We start from the raw sequence: 21856 nt of genomic DNA, 5'->3' as shown, positions 1-21856 counted from the left end.
TAGCAAACAGAATCCAACAACACATTAAAAAAATCATACAGCATGATCAAGTGGGATTTATCCCAGGGTTGCAAGGATTCTTCAATATATGCAAAACAATCAATGTGATACACCATATTAACAAATTAAAGGATAAAAACTATATGATCATCTCAATAGCTGCAGAAAAAGCTTTTGACAAAATTCAACACCCATTTATGATAAAAACTCTCCAGAAAGTGGGCATAGAGGGAACCTACCTCAACATAGTAAAAGCCATATGTGACAAACCCACAGCAAACATCATTCTCAATGGTGAAACACTGAAAGCATTTCCTCTAAGAGCAGAACCAAGACAAACATGTCCACTCTTGCCACTATTATTCAACATAGTTTTGGAAGTCCTAGCCATGGTAATCAGAGAAGAAAAAGAAATAAAAGGAATACATATTGGAAAAGGAGCAGTAAAACTGTCACTGTTTGCAGATGACATGGTACTATACATGGAGAATCCTAAAGATGCCACCAGAAAACTACTAGAGCTTATCAATGAATTTAGTAAAGTTGCAGGATACAAAATTAATGCACAGAAATCTCTTGCATTCCTATACACTAACAACGAAAGTTCAGAAAGAGAAAGTAAGGAAACAATCCCATTTACCATCACAAAAAAAAGAATAAAATACCTAGGAATAAATCTACCTAAGGAGGCAAAAGACCTGTACTCAGAAAACTATAAAACACTGATGAAAGAAATCAAAGATAACATAAACAGATGGAGAGTTATACCATGCTCCTGGATTAGAAGAATCAATATTGTGAAAATGACTGTACTAACCAAAGCAATCTATAGGTTCAATGCCATCCCTATCAAATTACCAATGGCATTTTTCACAGAACTAGAACAAGAAATTTTACAATTTGTATGGAAACACAAGAGACCCCAAATAGCCAACACAATCTTGAGAAAGAAAGACGGAGCTGGAGGAATCAGGCTCCCTAACTTCAGACTATACTACATAGCTATAGCAATCAAAACAGTATGCCACTGGCACAAAAACAGAAATACAGGTCAATGGAACAAGATAGAAAGTCCAGAGATAAACCCATGCACCTATGGTCACCTTATCTTTAACAAAGAGGCAAGAATATACAATCGAGAAAAGACAGCCCCTTCAATAAGTGGTGCTGGGAAAAATGGACAGATATGTGTAAAAGAATGAAATTAGAACACTCCCTAACACCATACACAACAATAAACTCAAAATGGATTAAAGACCTAAATGTAAGTCCAAACACTATAAAACTCTTAGAGGAAAACACAGGCATCACTCTATGACATAAATCACAGCAAGATCCTTTATCACCTACCTCTTAGAGTAAGGGAAATAAAAACAAAAATAAACAAATGGGACCTAATGAAACTTAAAAGCTTTTGCACAGCAAAGGAAACCAGAAACAAGATGAAAAGACAACCCTCAGAATGGGAGAAAAAATTTGCAAATTAAGCAACTGACAAAGGAGTAATCTCTAACATATACAAGCCACACATGCAGCTCAATATCACAAACAACCGAACACCAAATGGGTGGAAGACCTAAATAGACATCTCGCCAAAGAAGACATACAGATGGCCAACAAATACATGAAAAGATGCTCAACATCACTAATCATTAGAGAAATGTAAATCAAAACCACAATGTGTCACCTCATACCAGTCAGAATGGCCATCATCAAAAAATCTAGAAATAATAAATCCTGGAGAGGGTGTGGTGAAAAGGGAACCCTCTTGCACTGTTGGTGGGAATGTAAATTGATACAGCCACTATGGAGAACAGTATGGAGGTTCCTTGAAAACTAAAAACAGAACTACCATATGACCCAGCAATCCCACTACTGGGCATATACCCTGAGAAAACCATAATTCAAAAAGATACATGTACCACAATACTCATTGTAGCACTACTTACAATAGCCAGGACATGGAAGCAACCTAAATGCCCATCAAGAGATGAATGGATAAAGAAGACGTGGCACATATATACAATGGAGTATTAGTGGGCCATAAAATGGAACGAAATTGAGTTATTTGTCGTGAGGTGGATGGATCTAGAATCTGTCATACAGAATAAAGAGGCAGACGTAGAGAATGGACCTGAGGGCACAGGAGGGGTAGGGGAAGCTGGGATGAAGTGAGAGAGTAACAATGACATATATACACTACCAAATGTAAAATGGATGGGTAGTGGGAAGCTGCTGCATAGCACAGGGAGTTCAACTCAATGCTCTGTGACAACCTAGAGGGATAGGATAGGGAGGGTTGGAGGGAGGCTCAAGAGGGAGGGAATATGGGGATTTATGTATACATATAACTGATTCCCTTTGTTGTACAGCAGAAACTAACACAACAGTGTAAAGCATTTATACTCCAATAAAGATGTGAAAAAAATTATTTTTCTTAAATTCACCAAGGCTCGCCTTGTGGTCCAGCATGTGGTCAATGCTGGAGAATGTTCTGTGTGCACTTGAGAAGAAAGCATTCTGCTGCTTTTGGATGGAATGCTCTATAAATATCAATTAAGTCCAGCTGGTCTAATGTATCATTTAAGGCCTGTGTTTCCTTATTGATTTTCTGTCTGGATGATCTGTCCATTGATAAAAATGGGGTGTTAAAGTCCCCCACTATTATTGTTATAGGTGCTCCTATGTTGGGTGCATATATATTTACAATTGTTGTATCATCTTCTTGGATTGATCCCTTGATCATTATGTAATGTCCTTCTTTGTCTCTTATACTAGTCTTTATTTTAAAATCTATTTTGTCTGATATGAGAATTGCTACTCCAGCTTTCTTTTGATTTCCATTTGCATGGAATAGCTTCTTCCATACCCTCACTTTCAGTCTGTATGTGTCCCTGGGTCTGAGGTGGGGCTCTTGTACACAGCATATATTCGAGTATGGTTTTTGTATCCACTCTGCCAGTCTATGTCTTTTGGTTGGTGCATTTAATCCATCTACATTTAAGGTAATTATCGATATCTGTCTTTTTTTTTTTTTTTTTGCGGTACGCGGGCCTCTCACTGTTGTGGCCTCTCCTGTTGTGGAGCACAGGCTCCAGACGCGCAGGCTCAGCGGCCATGGCTCACGGGCCTAGCCGCTCTGCAGCATGTGGGATCCTCCCGGTCCGGGGCACAAACCCGTGTCCCCTGCAGCAGCAGGCGGACCCTCAACCACTGCGCCACCAGGGACCTGATATCTGACTTCTTATTGTCATTTTCTTAATTGTTTTGGTTTTGTAGGTCTTTTTTCTTCCCTTCCTTGTTTGTTCTCTTCTCTTGTGATTTGATGATCATCTTTAGTGTTGTGTTTGGGTTACTTTTTCTTTTGTGTGTTTCTTTTGTAGTTTTGGGGTTTGCTGTTCCCATGAGGTTTTGATATAACAGTCTGTATGCGTACAAGGTTTTTTGTTTTTTTGGGTTTGTTTGTTTGTTTGTTTAAGTTGCTAGTCTCTTTCCCGCCTAGAGGAGTTCCTTTAGCATTGTTGCAAATCTGGTCTGCTGGTGCTGAATTCTCTCAGCTTTTGCTTGTCTCTAAAGCTTTTGATTTCTCCATCAAATCTGAATGAGAGCCTTTCTCGGTAGAGTATTCTTGGTTGTAGTTTCTTCCCTTTCATCACTTTAAATATATCATGCCACTCCCTTCTGGCTTGCAGAGTTTCTGCTGAGAAATCAGCCGATAACCTTATGGGAGTTCCTTGTATGTTATTTGTCATTTTTCCCTTGTTGCTTTTAATATTTTTTCTTTGTCTTTAACTTTCGTTAATTTGATTACTATGTGTCTCAGCATATTCCTCCTTGGGTTTATCCAGCCTGGGACTCTCTGCGCTTCTTGGACTTGGTTGACTGCTTCCTTTCCCATGTTAGGGAAGTTTTCAGCTATTATCTCTTCAAGTATGGGATTTGATTTTATCATGATTGTGCCCCTCCTACCGTCTCATTGCAGCTTCTCCTTTGTCTTTGGGGTATCTTTTTTGTGGGTTCCAGTGTCTTCCTTTCGATGGGTGTTCAGCAGTTAGTTGTGATTTCAGTGCTCTTGCAAGAGGAGATGAGCACATGTCCTTCTACTCCACCATCCTCCAAGTCAACTTGTTTTTAGAAAAGTAATTCACTCTTATAAAAAGTGCAAAAAATGTACCAATACACACAAAAGTTGTTACCAGTTTGCTCTCTATCACCTTTTATGTTGGGTGAGAAATAATAGAATATTTATTTATTAGGTTGGCTTAAGTTAAAAAATAAAAAGATTCAGTTCTTGGTGGGTTGGTTTCCATGTTGGAGAAATGGATATAAGCTGAATTAAAGGGAATGAGTTCTATTTAGTTGAAAGGAATAAACAAATAAGCAAAAGCCCTTCAATCAACCACTGGCAAGAAGTACTTCTTTCCAGTATATCGTTTTTCATTTAGCTTAGCTTTTTTTTTTTTTTTAAAGAAGTTTAAAACCATAGTGGAAGTCATGATGGTGTGGAATGCTGGCTGGGAAAGCATCTTGGTATCTTTTCATTTTGCCTGAGTCTTATTCAAAATAGTAGTTTCAAATCGCATGGGAAGTTTGCTTAAATCAAATAGAAAATTAAAGCACATGAATTAAGCAGCTGGAAGAAAAAAGTACTATAAATATAACATAAATGCATAAATATAAAAGAAAAAGATACCCAGCCTCACAATAATTAAAGAAATGCAAAGTAAACTGAAAGGAGATGCAATTTTTAAAAGCCTATCAGGTTGATAAAGACTAAAAAGTTGGATAATGCTCAGTAATTGGAAGTAAGGGGAATCAGGCAGATCACAGGCCAGGGGTTGGAATGTAAATTGGTACAACCATTTTAGACAGCAATTTGACAACACCTAGCAAAATGTTAAATGCATATAGCCTTTGGCATACCAATTCCATTCCTAGAAATTTATCCCAGATGTGAATGTATAAGTACAAGCTCAAGGAAATTCATTCTGGCCTTGTTAGAAATAATGGGAAAATAGGTACATTGCTAGAAATAGCAATGTACCCAATAGAGGGCAGGCTGAATAAACAAATAAATGATAACATATGGAATGCTTGCTTGTTTTGTGTTAGTACTCTTCTAAGAGCTCTACATGTGTGAAATCATGTGATCTCACAGGAACCCTGACAGTTGGTTCCCTTCTTATGATTGTACAGCCATCATACAGCCAAAAGCACAGGGGTAGGTCCAGATGTGCTGACACAAAGACTATTCGTGAAATAGAAGGGATAAAAGGAAATTTCAGAATTGTCTATAGAGCACAATTTCATTTATGATTAAAAGAATAATAAAGTATGTATATATGTTTATATTTGTGCAGAAAATGTCTAGAAAGATAAACCAGAAAGAAACAGTTCAAGTGGGATTCTGTGGGGAACTGGGACTTGTGAAGCTAGAGAGGGGAGGAAAACCTTCCATTTTTTAAATTAATACCTTCTTTACTTTTAAATTTTATTTCTTTATGTACAATGCATGTGTATACATTAATACTTTTTGCCTGGAGTTAGACAAACTGCAAAGTTTGAGGTCCCAGTTCCCAAGACTGCCTTCTCTTCTAACACCGACTGCATGTTTTGTGGGGAGTGATTCCCAAGACCACCCTCAAGTTTGATAAATCACTAGAGGGGCTCCAGAACTCACTGAGAGGTTTTATATTTATGGCTATGGTTTATTACTGGGAAAAGGAGACATTAAAATAAAAGGAAGAGAGGCATTGGGTAGAGTTTGGGAGGGTTCCAGATGTGCAGCTTCCATCATCCTGTCCTGTGGAGTTAGGATCCATTTCCCTCCTGGCATCTACATGTATGCATGGAGTACTGCCCACTGGGGAAGTTCATCTGAGCATCAGTGTCCAGTTTTTATTGGGGTTCCACTATGTAGGCATGATTGAGTGCCCACATGGTTGAACTCAGCCTGTAGGTTGATACTGTGTGACCTAAGCCCTACCTTAAATTACAGCTAGTCTTTCTGGAGAGTCCAGTCCCCACGCTACAATCCAGTGTGGCCATCATGGGCCCTACACAAAGACGGTCTTATCAGGTATGACACAGATTAATCCTGTAAGCTGAGGGCAAAGGCCAGACCTCTCTTTGGGCAAGGCCAAATTCTTTACTGCACATTTTTATAATTAAAACCTGCAATAGCTATGTGGTTTGTTTCCCATGTGCTTGTCCATACGTAGTATAGTTTCTAAATTATGTTTTTATGTAAGAGGATTGATTTGCACTGAGAATTCCTGATCATGTGGATTTTTGTTCTGTGTTTTCTTAGATTCTATATTTGTCTAGTTGGCATTCATTATTCACAGGGCCAAACTGATGGCCACCATTGTTGACATCTCCCCTGTGAGCTAGCTTTTGTGGATGCACAAAAATCATATTACGAGGCCTCTAAACAATCATGAGTCCACACTCCCAACCACCTCCTTTATTTAACTCTCACACACCAACCCAACATTCCTCTCCCCTAATCACCAGAGCTAGGTAGCACAAAACCAGACACCATCCCTATAGCCCAGAGCCTGCCAACGTTATTTAAACTAGCCAATCCTAAGCTATTTTCCCTGCCTTGCTTTGCTTTTCCCGAGGAAAACAATAAAAGTCTGGGCCATGTTTTCCCTTTGCTGCTTCTGCCTTCTGACCAAACCTGGTGCTTCCCCATGAGGCCCTGCATGGTATGGCGAGCTCCCTTCTCTTGGGAAATGTAAGTAATCACAATCTTCTTTCAATGGCATTAGCCTCTCAGTCATCTCCATAAATTAAAATCCTGTGGGTACAACCAAGACAACCTTAAAACCCCTCCTCCATGGGTCTAGGTTTCAAAAGGGTGATAGTCCTTACTAGCTGGCACAAGCCTGGCTCATACATGCTTGTTGAATTTAATGAACAAGTTTACAGTCATTGCTCCAGTGATGCAGAAGATAAATTATTCATCTTGCTTGATGCAATCAGCACTCTACATGGAATTTGAAAATAAGTTCCACAAACCACTTGTGGAAATGTGCATTGGCCTACAAATTCTTCACTGAGTTTACTAAGCACTTATGTCCTAACTTGGTCACTGTAGTTTTGCCACTCTTCCCTCCCCTCTCCCCCACTTTCACCCCAATTCATTTAGTTAGAAAAGAAGCTTGTACCTACTGTCAGTAACTAAATCCGACTTGGCCAACATAAAAGCTAAAACTCTGAATGAAGAGAAGATTGTGCTTATTCCTTCCAGGCTTGTTGCATGGTTTGTTTCAGGCTCTGAGAAATGTTAGTTTATGACTGTTTTTGTTTATTACAAAATGTCAATTTCCTGGAGCTGGTTTTAACCCAAACACCTCAATGGTACTCTCAGGTAAAGATATGGAAAACAGAAAACCTGGTAAACTGGAGATGTACTTTTGGTAGTTAATTATAAATGACAGTATCATCATCTTCGATTTGACCCAGCCGTCCCCAAAATGAGATTTGGCCTTATTCCCACATTTTCAGGGACAAAAGGTATAAAGATATGAATGGACTGGAAAGGAGAAAAACTGTGATAAGAATATTAAATGCAGAACAAATTTAAGTCTCTAGTAATAAAAAGTGGATAAAGTGCTAAAGTTATGGACAAATAAGGTTAAAAATGCCAAGCCATAAAGGATGAAGAATATTTTGGGTTTTAATAACACAGGTGAGCTTTTATAGCAATAATAATAATAAACCCATAGTGACTGTCTTAGGCAATAGCAGAGGCTGTTTATGGTTGATTTCCAATAATTTCCAAAGGCTGGCTCAATTAAGAACTCAAATTCTGGCTTCCCTGGTGGCACAGTGGTTAAGAATCTGCCTACCAATGCAGGGGACATGGGTTCAATCCCTGGGCTGGGAAGATCCCACATGCCACGGAGCAACTAAGCCCGTGCGCCACAACTACTGAGCCGGCACTCTAGAGCCCACAAGCCACAGCTACTGAGCCCGTGTGCCTCAACTACTGAAGCCTGTGCACCTAGAGCCTGTGCTCCACAACAAGAGAAGCCACCACAATAAGGAGCCCGCACACCGCAACAAAGAGTAGCCCCCACTCGCCACAACTAGAGAAAGCCCGCGTGCAGCAATGAAGACCCAACACAGCCAAAATAAAAAAAATAAAAATGAAAAGAACTCAAATTCTGAACCAGAAAGCCTGAAAAACACTTTAAGGAAGAAAACTCTATTTTATACATATTAGTTAGCGTATATATGTCAATCCCAATCTCCCAATTCATCCCACCCCTCCTTTCCCCCCTTGGTGTCCATACGTTTGTTCTCTACGTCTGTGTCTCTATTTCTGCCTTGCAAACAGGTTCATCTGTACCATTTTTCTAGATTCCATATATATGCGTTAATATACGATATTTGTTTTTCTCTTTCTGACTTACTTCACTCTGTATGACAGTCTCTAGGTCCATCCACGTCTCTACAAATGACCCAATTTTGTTCCTTTCTATGGCTGAGAAATATTCCATTGTATATATGTACCACATCTTCTTTATCCAATTATCTCTTGCTGTACAGTAGAAACTAACACAACACTGTAAAACAACTATACACCAATAAAAATAAAATAAAAAAATATATAGTGATTACACTGAGGAAAAAAAAGAAGAAAACTCTAAAATGGCTATTTGGGAATACTGACATTCTTTCTCCTATAGATCAGTTAATGAAAAATCATTTTATTTATAGTATTCCACTTGGCCAAAGTACATTAGAAAAATCAGAAGAATTAAAACACTTTGCTTTTTATAATACTCTTGGATCTTCAACTATATTTAATAAGCTACTCAGGAACCATGGTTTAACAGCCAAGTAGAAGATGGGGAATTGTTTTTGTTCAGTCAGGATAAAGAGTGTTAAAGATGCTCTGTGAAGCACAGTAAGTTCTGTGAAGTCAGATGTGTCTGAAGGCTTTTAGCTGCAAGTAACAGAATACTCAACTAAAAGTGGCTTAAACCATGAGAGCATTTAATTCTTGCACAAAACAAGAATCTGGAGGGAGGCTGACCCAAGATTGGCTAACAGTTAGGGATGCTTCTTTGCCCATCTCTTGGCTTTCCTTTTCCACAACTCCAAACACAGTTCTTTATTAAATCGATTTTCAAATAACAAAGGACTGATGTACAGAGGGCCTTGGAATTCATCCCAAGTCCCTGGTAGCAGGAAAGAAAAGAGAGTGACAATGTCTTCTTGTCTCCCTCTTTTTATCAGGGAGGAATTTTTCCCCCAAAGCTCTGTCAAGCCCCTCCCCAGACTTCTTTACATTTCACAGGCCAGAACTGGATCACCTGCCTATCCTTAACCCTGGCAGAGGAGAAACGAGATTACATGGTGAATTTAGACCAATAATAATGTACTTCCTGGAGCTAGACACACTTACTGTCTGTTGAACAAAATTAAGATTTTGTTGCAACACACCACTGTAAAGCAACATACTCCAATAAAGATGTTAAAAAAAAAAAAGATTTTGTTGCAAGGAAAAGGGGGTGTGCTGGGTATGAGAAATGGTTACGGGTAAATAATCAACAGTGTTTGTGAGATTTGAAGGCATTAGCAGGTAAAAGGTGGGACTTTGGTTCCAATGCCTGAGCTGGGCATCACTATTCAAGGCATGCATAAGAAAGGAAATAGATCTTTCCTTTGTTACACTGTTTAAACTGAGTAAAGATGTTAGTCAAACCAGACATCAGATGTACCTTTGGATGAGTTAAACCACAAGACAGGCTCCTTCCTCGGAAATAAAACTTGGCCAAATCTAATACAGTTCTTCATTACATCTATTTTCAAGTAAAAACAGGAATGATGTCCTGAGGTCCCTGGAATTCACCCCCAAATGATACAAATACAATAAGCCAAATGGCTGAAATCACTTACACACAAAATTTGACCAAAGCAAATATGCTTGCTCTCATGCTGTGATCAGAAGAGCAGCAAACTGGAGGCTTTGTTCAAAGTAACGAGAGCAGTGGATTCTAAAGATGAGGGTCTTCAAGAGGCAGCTGAAAGGGGCTTCCCTGGTGGCGCAGTGGTTGAGGGTCCGCCTGCTGATGCAGGGGACGCGGGTTCGTGCCCTGGTCCGGGAAGATCCCACATGCTGCGGAGCGGCTGGGCCTGTGAGCCATGACCGCTGAGCCTGCATGTCCGGAGCCTGTGCTCCGCAACGGGAGAGGCCACAGCAGTGAGAGGTCCGCATACCGCAAAAAAAAAAAAAAAAAAAAAAAGAGGGGGCTGAAAGATATTAGTAAACAGGGTTAGTTAATCCACTCAGGCAAGAGTCACAAAAGTCCAAGGGGTACTCTCTGGTCTGCACTGTCATGAGATTTCAAAGGACTGACATGAAAGGCTAGGAACTGTACACTCCCCACACCCTTATTTATATCACTGTAGCAGCAGCTGCGACTGCTATTCTCTACTGAGACAAACTTTTTTGAAGAGGGTAGTTACCCTAAACAGAAACTGCTTAGACTGGGCAGGCCTCACAAGAGAAAGAAGTGAGGAATTTTACCACAAAATAGAAAGATAAAATGCAGAGCCTCATGAGAGATTACCTTAAATGCTGGTATTTTCTATTTCCTGGAACAAGGTAAAGGGCAGGCTCACAAGGAGTGAGAAGGTACCCATTCCCCCAGGACTGACACTCAGCTGGCACACTGTCCCCACTGATACTAACCCCAAGTGCTCCTCCACTTCATGATCCAATAAATAAAAGGTTAATAAATGGAGGCTTCCAGGATTCTGTGCTAGCCCATGGAAACTTGGTTTAAAAAAAAAAAAAGAAACAAAATCAAAAAGGCAAGTTGAAGAGAGCTGTGGAAAAGCTTCTACTAACCCTTCAAACCTACTCTCTTCACATACCCTCTGCTATGGCTTTGATTTAAACATCACTGGGAAAACAAGCTACATCTCTACTCATGTTCTCACTGTCTTCTCTTCTATGCCAGTGGAAGAAGCATTCCTGCATCTACTAAAGGCCAGTCCTTCCACCTGGGTTCCAGATGGAACCCTCCCACCCCACAGCTTCTCAAAACTACACTTCTTCTGTCCTCTCCTTTCTCTCTTACCTCATCAGCCTCAAACTCTCCTCTACGGGAGCATACCTATCAACACCCAGACATGCTCTAGCATTTTCCATCACACAAAACCAAAACAAAACGAAAAAACCTACCAACAACCAACCAACCAAAAACCCCTCCAGCCTCTACCCCGTTTCTCTTGTTTCCTTTGTGGAAAAACTTCTCAAAAGAGTAATTCAAACTTGCTTTCAAATGAAACAACTTGTCAACCAGCATTTTTTTCCAACTGCTCAGCAGCATTTGCTTTCTTTTGGAACTCTGCCTTCTCCTGGCTGCTCTGACCATACCCCCTTGTTTTCTTCCTACCTCATTAGTCGCTTCTTCGAGTCTGTTTTGCTGATCTCTACTCCTTTCCTTGACCTCTGACCAGACTCATTCTTGGTCCTCTCCTCTTCTCTTTCTATACACTCTATGTAATCTGGGTGATCTACTCTAGTCCCCAGGTTTTAAATGCCATCCATATAGTGATGACTCTAAATTTATATATCTGCTGCCTCAAACTTTCCTCTGAGCTTCAGATACTTGTAGCTAGTGGCCAACTTCATATCTACCCATCTTGAACCTACCTCTAAAACATTTTTTAATTGGGCTGTTTTTCTTATTGTTGAGTTTTAAAGAGTTCTTTTTATGTTTTGGGTAACAGTCCTTTATCAGATATGTCTTCTGCAAATATTTTCTCCCAGTCTGTGGCTTGTCTTCTCATTCTCTTGACAGTGTCTTTTACAGAGCATACGTTTTAAATTTTTAATGCAGTCCAGCTTATCAATTCTTTCTTTTATGGATTATCTTTGGTGTTGTATCTAAAAAGTCATCACTGTATCCAAGGTGATCTAGATTTTCTCCTATGTTATCTTCTAGCATTTTTATAGTTTTGCATTTTACATTTAGGTCTGTGATCCATTTTGAATTACTTTTTGTGAAGGGTATAATTCTGTGTAGGGATCCATTCTTTGTATGTGGCCGTCACTGGTTCCAGCATCATTTGTTTGAAAATTTGTTGAAAATCTTTGCTCCATTGTACTGCCTTGGCTCCTTTGTCAATGGTCAGTTGACTGTATTTATTCTGTGCTCTCCATTCTGTTTCATTCATCTATTTGTCTATTCGTTCACCAATATCACACTGTTTTGATCATGGTAGCTTTATAGTAAGTCTTCAAGTTGGGCAGTGTCAGCTACAGTCAAAACAGATTCTTGATCCCCATGCCCCCCACACATCCTGTACCTGCTCCTCCCCCAGGTCTCTCCCATCTCAGGAAGTGGCATCATCATGCATCTACCTGCTCAGGCTAAAAACCTAGGAGTCATTCTTGATTCTTCCCTCCCCACCTCTCATCCATTCCATCAGTACGTCTTGTGAACTCTTCCTCCAGTAAGCAGGTCGAATCAAGTTACGTCTCTCCATTTCTTCATAGTTCAAGTCTAGAGTCAACCTCATTGGTACCTCTTGTAACTGATCTCTCCCATGTATCCTCTACAGTCAGTGAGCCCCCTCACCCTCTTTTCTTCAAAAAGAAAAAAAAGCAGGAATGAAGATTTATCATATACTTTTTATATTCAGCCTTAAATGAAAACACAACCGGTCTGAGCAAAGTGGGTTTTTATGCGCTCTGTTGAAATCAGGTGGGGATGAGAGTTTTGACTAAATTCCTTAGGAGGAAGGGCAAAGCCCTAGACCTGTGCTATCCACTACAGTGGCCACTAAGGCACATGTGGCTGCTGAACACTGGGAATGTGGCAGGTTTAAATTGAAGTGTTGTAGGTATAAAATACACTTCAAATTTTGAAAACAGTATGAAAGAAAAAATGGAAACCATCTTATTAGTAATTTTTAGGTTGATTTTTTTTTTAACATTTTTAAAACTTATTTTCCTTATGTTTTTGGCTGCATTGGGTCTTAGTTGCAGCACACAGGATCCTCGCTGAGGCATGTGGGATCTTTCATTGCGGTGCGTGGGCTCCTTGTTGTGGTGTGCAGGCTTCTCTAGTTGAGGCATGCAGGCTTCTCCCTAGTTGTGGTGCGTGGGCCAGAGCGCGCAGGCTCAGTAGTTGCAGCACACAGGCTTAGTTGCCCCATGGCATGTGGGATCTTAGTTCCTTGACCAGGGATTGAACCCATGTCCTCTTCATTGGAAGGTGGATTCTTAACCACTGGATCACCAGGGAAGTCCCCTCATTGTAGTTTTGGTTTGCATTTCTCTAATAATTAGTGATGTGGAACATCTTTTCATGTGTTTGTTAGCCATCCGTATGTCTTCTTTGTAGAAATATCTATTTAGGTTTCCTGCCCATTTTTTGATTGGGTTGTTTTTTTGATTGGGTTGTTTTTTTTGATATTGAGCTGCATGAGCTGTTTGTATATTTTGGAGATTAATCCTTTGTCAGTTGCTTCATTTGCAAATATTTTCTCCCATTTTGAGGGTTGTCTTTTCGTCTTGCTTATGGTTTCCTTTGCTTTGCAAAAGCTTTTAAGTTTAATTAGGTCTTATTTATTTATTTCTGTTTTTATCTTCATTACTCTAGGAGGTGGGTCAAAGAAGATCTTGCTGTGACTTATGTCAAAGAGTGTTCTGCCTATGTTTTCCTCAAGAGTTTTATAGTGTCTGGCCTTACATTCAGACCTTTAATCCATTTTGAGTTTATTTTTGTGTATGGTGTTAGGGAAGGTTCTAATTTCATTCTTTTACATGTAGCTGTCCCCGGTGATTTTTAAAAAGTATGAATCAGATTGCATGTCTCTCTTGTTTAAAACTCTTTAGTGATTATCTATTTAAGTCAGAATAAGATGCCAGAACTTTCTCATGCATGCAAGATCCTGCATAGTCAAGAACCTTTTACTTATTACACTTTAGTCACTCCAGCTTCCTGTTCCTCCAAAACACCAGGTCCTTTCCTGCCTCACAACCTCTGCATTTGCTGTTCCTTCTGCCTGGGAATCTTGTACCCTACTTGTTTTGTTTTTGTTTTTTTGCAGTACGCGGGCCTCTCACTGTTGTGGCCTCTCCCGTTGCGGAGTACAGGCTCCGGACGCACAGGTTCAGCAGCCATGGCTCACGGGCCCAGCCGCTCCGCGGTATGTGGGATCTTCCCGGACCGGGGCATGAACCCATGTCCCCTGCATCGACAGGCGGACTCTCAACCACTGCGCCACCAGGGAAGCCCTACCCTACTTGTTTTGATGGCTGCATACTTTTCATTCTTCAAGTCTTCGCTTAAAGGAATACATGAAAGTTCTCAGATATGATGTAATTCTAGATGCATTTTTTACATTGCCTTCAAATCTTTAATTCAGTTATTTAAGTGAAAACATTGCATAATGACTATAATCCCATTTATGTAAAAACATATGTAGAGGTTTACATATATGTAAGTACAACAGTAACTATTTGGAAGGATACACACCAAACAGTTAACTGAGGGTACCTCTGTGACCATACTATGCATATTGTTCTGCAACTTACTTTTTCACAAAGCAAAATGAATAAGAAATCTTTCTATGCTGCTCATATTGATGTACTTTATTCTTTTAATGGCCGAAGGTAGTCTTTTCTATGGATGTATTATAGTTCATTTCACCATTTTCCTATATTGATGAATATTTAAATTGTTCCAATTGTTTTTGCTATTACAATTGAATCTTATTACAGCTGATATGGATTTCAATTCTTTTGACCACAGAAAATCAGTTACCTTCTCATCTGTGGGAATGAGTCTTTTATCATAGTTTCTGAAATAATACCTCCTGTTCAATTGTGAAATGTGTCCATCTTAAGCATTAACAAACTTTTTTGGTCTGTGGTTTATATACAGATATTATCCCTAGCCAACATCTTTAAAAATTTTAAGTATATAAGCACTTTACGAACACTCAATATTGCACTTTGGGCATAAGGGCCGTACCAACCAATCATTTAATTGAGGGATGCATTTCTTTTCTTTTTAAAATTGAGGTATAACTTATATACAGTAAAGGACTCAAGTTTTGACTGTACAGCTGGATGAAAATTTACATATATGTACATCTGAGTAACTGTTCCCCAAATAAAAGCATAGAGCATGTCCTCCACCTTAGCAAGTAGAGAGGGACAGCACATTTTCACTGAATAGGATACTTCTTTTTTTGCTGTGTGGCGCACGCAGGATCTTAGTTCTCTGACCAGGGATTGAACCTGGGCCCCCTGCGGTGGAAGCACTGAGTCTTAACCACTGGACTGCCAGGGAAGACCCAAGTAGAATACTTTTTAAACTGCCTTTTTTCTTTAAATTTCCACATTCTTCACTTATTTAGGATAAATACTCCTTTATGATTCTCATGGTAACAATAATTTGAAGGAGAAGAGGGTAAGGTGAATAGAGGCTTCACAAGGGTCTGTTAGGTATTCTCTCATCTCTACTCATCCCTAATCATTTATTTATTTTTAGAAACCGCTCGTGGATATCCTAGGCTGGATTAATGGGAAAATCATGGATTGCTGAAACCTTTTGCATTTATATGATTCAGGCTGGCGGGATTTTCATTCTACCCTCCCAAACTTGTTTCTATTCATTAAGGCCAAAATGGGTCATTCAATGCAAATAATGCTCTACTGTACTGGTTTAAAAATTATGATTTTTTTTTTTTGGACAGAGAAAATAATGAGCTGTGTAATTGGTTAAGGGATTTAATTTCCTTGTGCCTTTACCAAAAAAAGGAATAATGAGAGAGAAATAGGCTGTGGCCAGATCATCAATGGCCTCAATTACCAAGTTGAGATGTTTGGATTTCCTTACCCTTTCTTTTCCCTTGGCTGTCCAAAACCCCCTACAGTATTTCAGTTACACTGTGTTGAATAGGATTTCGTGGCTACTCTGAAAATGTAATAACCATTTTCCGTGTGAAAATTAATTTCAACTTCCAAATAACAACTTTATCAATTAATCTTTGCAACAGTTTATTATTTTATGACTTGTCATTATGGTTAATCTTAATCTTTCTGCTCCTCACTTTTTTTTAAAAAATATTTATTTATTTATTTGGCTGTGCTGGGTCTTAGTTGCAGCATGCGGGATCTTCGTTGCAGCATGCGGGATCTAGTTCCCTGACCAGGGATCGAACCCAGGTCCCCTGCATTGGGAATGTGGAGTCTTAACTAGGAAGGTCCCCTCAGTTACTTCTTATTTATAGGATAGGTTAAGCAAGAAATGACATTTTCAGTCTCGGAATTCAATGATTTATATGAGGTCCTGGCATGTTATTAGCAAAATGTCAACATTTATCCCTCAATTCAACTATTTCCTCTTTTGGAATATTCTTTAGCAACGTTAAAATATTAATATTTCTTCTACAGCACAGGTATTTAAATAACCCCAGAAAAACATGCTCTATAGTTTTCTTCAGTGTGGTACGTAAGGATTGGGCCTATTAGGAGCGCTTACTTTTGGGTGATGTTAAAGGGAACAATATGGAATTTACATTTATTGTGTGGCTATTGTATATCTGGAATGCTCTTTAGTCCTTTCATACTAGGCCATTTAGTCTATGATCTTCATTATACGTGTGAAGAATGTAAGACATGAGGAGTAATTTGCGGAAGCAGTGGAAGTGGTACCTGATCCAGATTGGATTAGCTCTTTCCACCCAATAAAAGCTGTGCTCATAACACAGAAGGTATAAACTCCAAAGAAGGTATAATGGAGACAAGAACAGAAAATGTCTATATCTGCTAGGGTAAAAAGCTAGGCTGCTACAACAGAAATATGGTAGCTCAAATACAGTAGCTTAAAGAACCCTGCAGTTTCTCTTTCACATACCAATCCCAAGGGAAGCGGTCAGGTTCCTGGGCGCTCTGCTCGCCAGAGTCCTTCAGAGATGCAGCTTTCTGTTATACTGTTGCTCCGCTGTGCCCTAAGGTGATGTCCTTGTTTGCATTATTAACAAGGGGTTCCCTGGAAGGAAAGTAGCTCCTGAGGTGAGCACATATTCAAGGTTTTAAGGCCTTCATTCACATTCCACTGACAAGAACTTAGTCATGGAACCTACACCTAGCTGCACAGAGTCTGCAGCAGGACAGCCAGGTGTCCAGCTATACTCTATTTAAACTATGAAGAAAGAAGAACGCATTCTGGTAGAAAACTAGCATACTCTCGTATAATGTCATTTTCTCAGGGTAAAATCAACATAGGATGGATGAAATAATCGGCAAATAACCTTTTTCAAACAAATAGTTTATAGTCATGATCTGGAGAGTAAAGTGTTTTATTAAACAATATTAAGACAACTAGGAAAATGTGACTGAAACTTAATTAACTGAAGATGAGATCTACTCCTTATACTCTAAGGCAACCAAGATGGTTTATTTCACCAGAAAAAAATGCAATTTGCATGAAGACCTGAAGGAGAGTGCAAGAACTGAACATATCATTATTTACCTTTCTCTCCCCAACTCCTGTGGCAAGAGACTGCTCTGACCTTACTGGATGGACTCTGTGGGCCCTCAAATGCAAGCCACATACACAGGCCCCTTATGACAGGTTCTTCCCTCCTTGGTTGCTTGCCCAAGCATGAAAGCAACTCTGCTATCCACATAAGAAAGCAGATACAGAAGTGCTCCCCGGGAATGGTATCAAAATAAACCACTCTCTGGGCTGGGAAGCATAAGTCAAAGGAACAGCTGGATCTGAGCATTCCAACTCATGTGACTTGAGTTTTTTTCATGTTTCATTAAGAACTTTGTTGCACACCCTAGAGCTTGGAGTTCTATGATGCTAAAAGAGTAAATCCCCCTATTATCTCCCATTTTTATGTGTCTTTAGAAGAAATACCATAATTATTTGTTCCCATCTTTTTACTGTGACCATACAGAGGCAGGACTAATAAAATGACCTAATGATCAAGTAGACAGAAGTATCCTCAATTGGGGACAACCACTAGAAGTCCTGGAAGTGATTTCCTAATGAACATTTACATTTCTCTCTTTTAATTTTACATTCACCAAGCAATTTACTGTTCATACTATAGTTTTGCCTCGTGAATGGATACAGATGCTAGAAGGGACCACTCCGAATATACGTTAAAAGAATATAAATTAAAAGAATTGTTAACATTGGCTAAGTACTTACTAGTTACTAAGCAGTTTTAGCTTTTTATGGGCATATCTCACTTTATTGTGCTTTACAGATACCGTGTTTTTTAGAAATTGAAGGTTTGTGGCAACCCTGTGTCGAGCAAGTCTATCGGTGCCATTTTCCCAACAGCGTTTGCTCACTTTGTGTGTCTGTGTCACATTTTGGTAATTCTTGCAATATATCAAACTTTTTCGTTATTATATTTATTATGGTGATCTGTAATGAGTGATCTTTGATGTTACTATTGCAAAATATTACAACTTACTGAAGGCCCAGATGATGGCTAGCATTTTTTAGCAATAAAGTATTTTTAAATTAAGGTATGTACATTGCTTTTTCAGACGTAATGCTATTGCACACTTAATGGACTATAATGTAAACAACTTTCATATGCACTGGGAAATGAAAAATTTGTATGACTCGCTTTCTTGAGATATTAGCTTTATTGCAGTGGTCTGGAACCCGCAATATCTCTGAGGTATGCTTATACATATACAAATTCACTTAATCCTCACAACAACCCCATGAGGGTGGTCCATTATCCCCATTCTATAGCAGAAGAAACAGGCTCAGAGTAGTCAAGTAACTTACCTAACTGAGGTCACACAACTAGGAAGTGGTGTCGTCAGGAGTCAAACCCTGGCCTCCTGAGTATGGGCCTTCACTACCACTTCTTATTTATATATCTGGAACATCTTTTACTGTAAACAAAAGAAATTGGCATTCTAGTTTATAAATTAGACTCATAGAATTTGGAAAATGTCACATACAGCATCAGCTGAGCTTAAAAAATCAAGTCCCTAGACATGTAAAGCCAAGGACCAGATCGGATAGGTGGTTTGAGAACTCTTGTAAGTGCTACCCGGGGTGGCGTGGGGCGGGGTCGGGGGGGTGATGGTGGTCAAGTGAGTCCCCTCTTTTTTATACCTCCTAATTGCATCATGGGGCTTTCCACTGAGATACTAATTTACAAGTGGCTCAGGATATTCACAGACCATGAAGGCAAACCAAGAACTGTCAGTTTTTATATGAGGCCCCAAATTAGTTCAGAGACAAAGTCACTCAAAAGTCAAGCCTAGCTCTTTTATTCTATCACAATCGTGTATTTTTACAAGCTTAAAATGAGATCAGTTTTCCGAGTTAATGTTCTGTGCTGTTAGAACCAACATTTCTGAAGTCTCTGGCAAAGTAACAAAAGACCATTACATGTAGACTAATCAGAAAAATATAAGGGACAGGAAATGAAGAGATTTTCTGTCTCTGACTTTGAATCAGAGGGGACAGAGATGTTACAAAGGAGCTTTGAGAAAATAATACTAAGAGACAACTAGAGATAAACATCAATCTGGATTTTGATGCAGGAAAACTGATTAATCACGAGTTAGAAAATTTACTCTCCAAATGGGGCTGGCAGATTATAAGTGAACAGAAGCTTCACACAAATATGTTAACGATAAAAGCATTTGTGCTTTTTGGGGGGTTCTGACCTGAGCCATGCCCAAAGTGAAGTTATGAAGGTAATATGATAAAACTAAACTAAAATGCTATCACGGACTTTTTTCAAATAAAATTTCTCTTAACTAAAAATCTGATTAAGATGGATCTACAGCTAGGTGAAAAATGTTCACTTATTATCCTAAAAATACATTAACTATCACTAATATTAAAGGAGGGAAAACATGAAGAAATAGGCATATACCCAGTTATCTATATGCAAAAGTTCTTGGAATTCTCAACTTTTGTTGATATACAAATTTGTATACATATATAGAATGTTACAGAACTTCTAACCAAATTAAACATCTTTAGCATTTAATTTCAGCCCCTAATGAAGGCAGTTACCTCAAAACTAATTCCTTTCTCTTATTAATGGTTCTGTTCTACAATATGCAATTATCACATTAGAAATTAGAGAAAGTAAAATTACACAATCTTAAAGGATTTTTAATGAGATTCCAAACTTCTTTAAGAAGTCTATGCAATTTACTTTGGAAAGGACTCAAAAGCAAGAGATTGGCTTTTTTCTTATACTGCTGACACCCCTAACAAGCCACTAATCTCTACATTCCTCCAGTATAGAAATACAACAGGAATTTTCACTGCAAACTTGGTTAACTGCACCTGTACCTGAGTTTCATTTATGTTTTACTCAGTTCTTAAAAAATAAAAATAAAAAAACAACTTTTCACTTCATTTTATTCTTATTTCCCTGCTGAAGTTTACTAATTTTTATGTTAGCAAAAGAATATCACTATTTGATTCTCAAAAACAACATACTCACTAAAGAGCTTCTAAACTGTATTCATTACTCAATTGAATCCTCTTTAAACAACCTGTCCTCTGTATAGCAAATTGCCTTTAAAATCATTTCTTTTCTTGCTTTTTGTGCTACATTAAGTAACTTTCAATGTTAAATTTATGTGTGTGTGTTTTAAAACTTCCTTATCTTTAGTGTAACAAAGTAACACAGTAGAGAGGCAAGGGCTGGCCTAGGTGGGAGTCTGCACTCCACTGCAATGGTCTTCTGATCACAGAGGAGCACAAAAGGGCCATGGATGGGGACAAGGGCAGTCTTGCAGGAGTGTGAAATGGGAGAGAATGGGAGGGCTCAGGGAGGAGGAAACTCTAAGACTGTCATCATAAAAGAAGGCGGCTAAGCGGCAAATGATCTCCAGATAACTATTTTATCATTATTTTCTTTCAGAACTTTCTGCTACAATTTTAGAAAGTGCTTAACTTATACATACTAAAATTTCAACTGGTCTTAACATATTTTAATAGCAAGTATTTAAGAAGTTTTGTAATTTTCAAGGTCTAACCTTTTTAGTAATGAACTTTTTACACTCACTACTGAATTGAAACAAAAATATAACCCACCAGATATGAAAGGGTTAGTTTTCACAATAATTTCATAATTTCAAAGGAATGATTAAAAATGAACATTCTATTCAGTATGGTCAGAACAACAGCAACAACAACAAAAATCCTTTAATTTTTGAAGCAGAATTTTTTTCCAGCATTATTTTCTTTTTGGTCACAGTCACCTATGTTATATCCTCTGTAATATCATTACCATCATCTTTTTATAAATGTCCATCTACAAATTAATTAACTTTCTTGAGACAAATCCCGGGTATACTATTCTTCTGATTCCTATGAAAGACCCACTTTTAAGATACAATTGCAGCTGCCCCACAAGCTAGTTGCTGTGTCATACACACGCCTTAAAATTCTGTAATCAGCCACCGCCAGGTGCCGTATCGCATTCAGCACACCACAGTCAGTCAATACAGACATCCCCAAACACACCAAGGCTGGTTTTGTCAAATGTTTTATTGAGTGTAGACATCTGGAGTACTGTAAAACATGCATTATCTGTAGATTCAAAACGGAGCAAGCCACATTGTCCTCACTGTCAAATGTGTCAGGCTTGGCACACATGATGGAGATTAATGAAGTATCATGAGAGTAATATGGTTCCTGAAAAGCTTCTACAATTTGGAGTAGGGTCTTAATCACGTGAAAAGCAAAGCTGTTCACATTTAGTGAACTTGCACTTCATTGGAGGTACACAGTATTTTAATTTTAAAACAAATAAAAATAATTCTGTTTGTAGAAGATTCCCATCCCCCCAACTT

The 21856-nt window shown here is 38.8% G+C and overlaps 1 protein-coding gene across 1 annotated transcript in view; it reads right to left on the bottom strand.

Moving 5' to 3' along the window:
• Positions 1-21533: 21533 nt before the first annotated feature.
• OLA1 (Obg like ATPase 1) overlaps positions 21534-21856 on the bottom strand; it is a 167656-nt gene continuing 167333 nt past the window's right edge. The window contains exon 11 of the mRNA XM_030851792.2: positions 21534-21856. This exon is cut by the window's right edge and continues 194 nt beyond it. The gene's annotated coding sequence lies outside the window, so the exon portion shown is untranslated.

The sequence above is a fragment of the Globicephala melas genome, chromosome 7, assembly GCF_963455315.2.
Source record: "Globicephala melas chromosome 7, mGloMel1.2, whole genome shotgun sequence".
Classification (NCBI taxonomy): Eukaryota; Metazoa; Chordata; class Mammalia; order Artiodactyla; family Delphinidae; genus Globicephala; species Globicephala melas.
The sequence above is the reverse complement of the archived record's forward strand: the minus strand, read 5'-3'. Positions and strand labels throughout refer to the sequence as shown.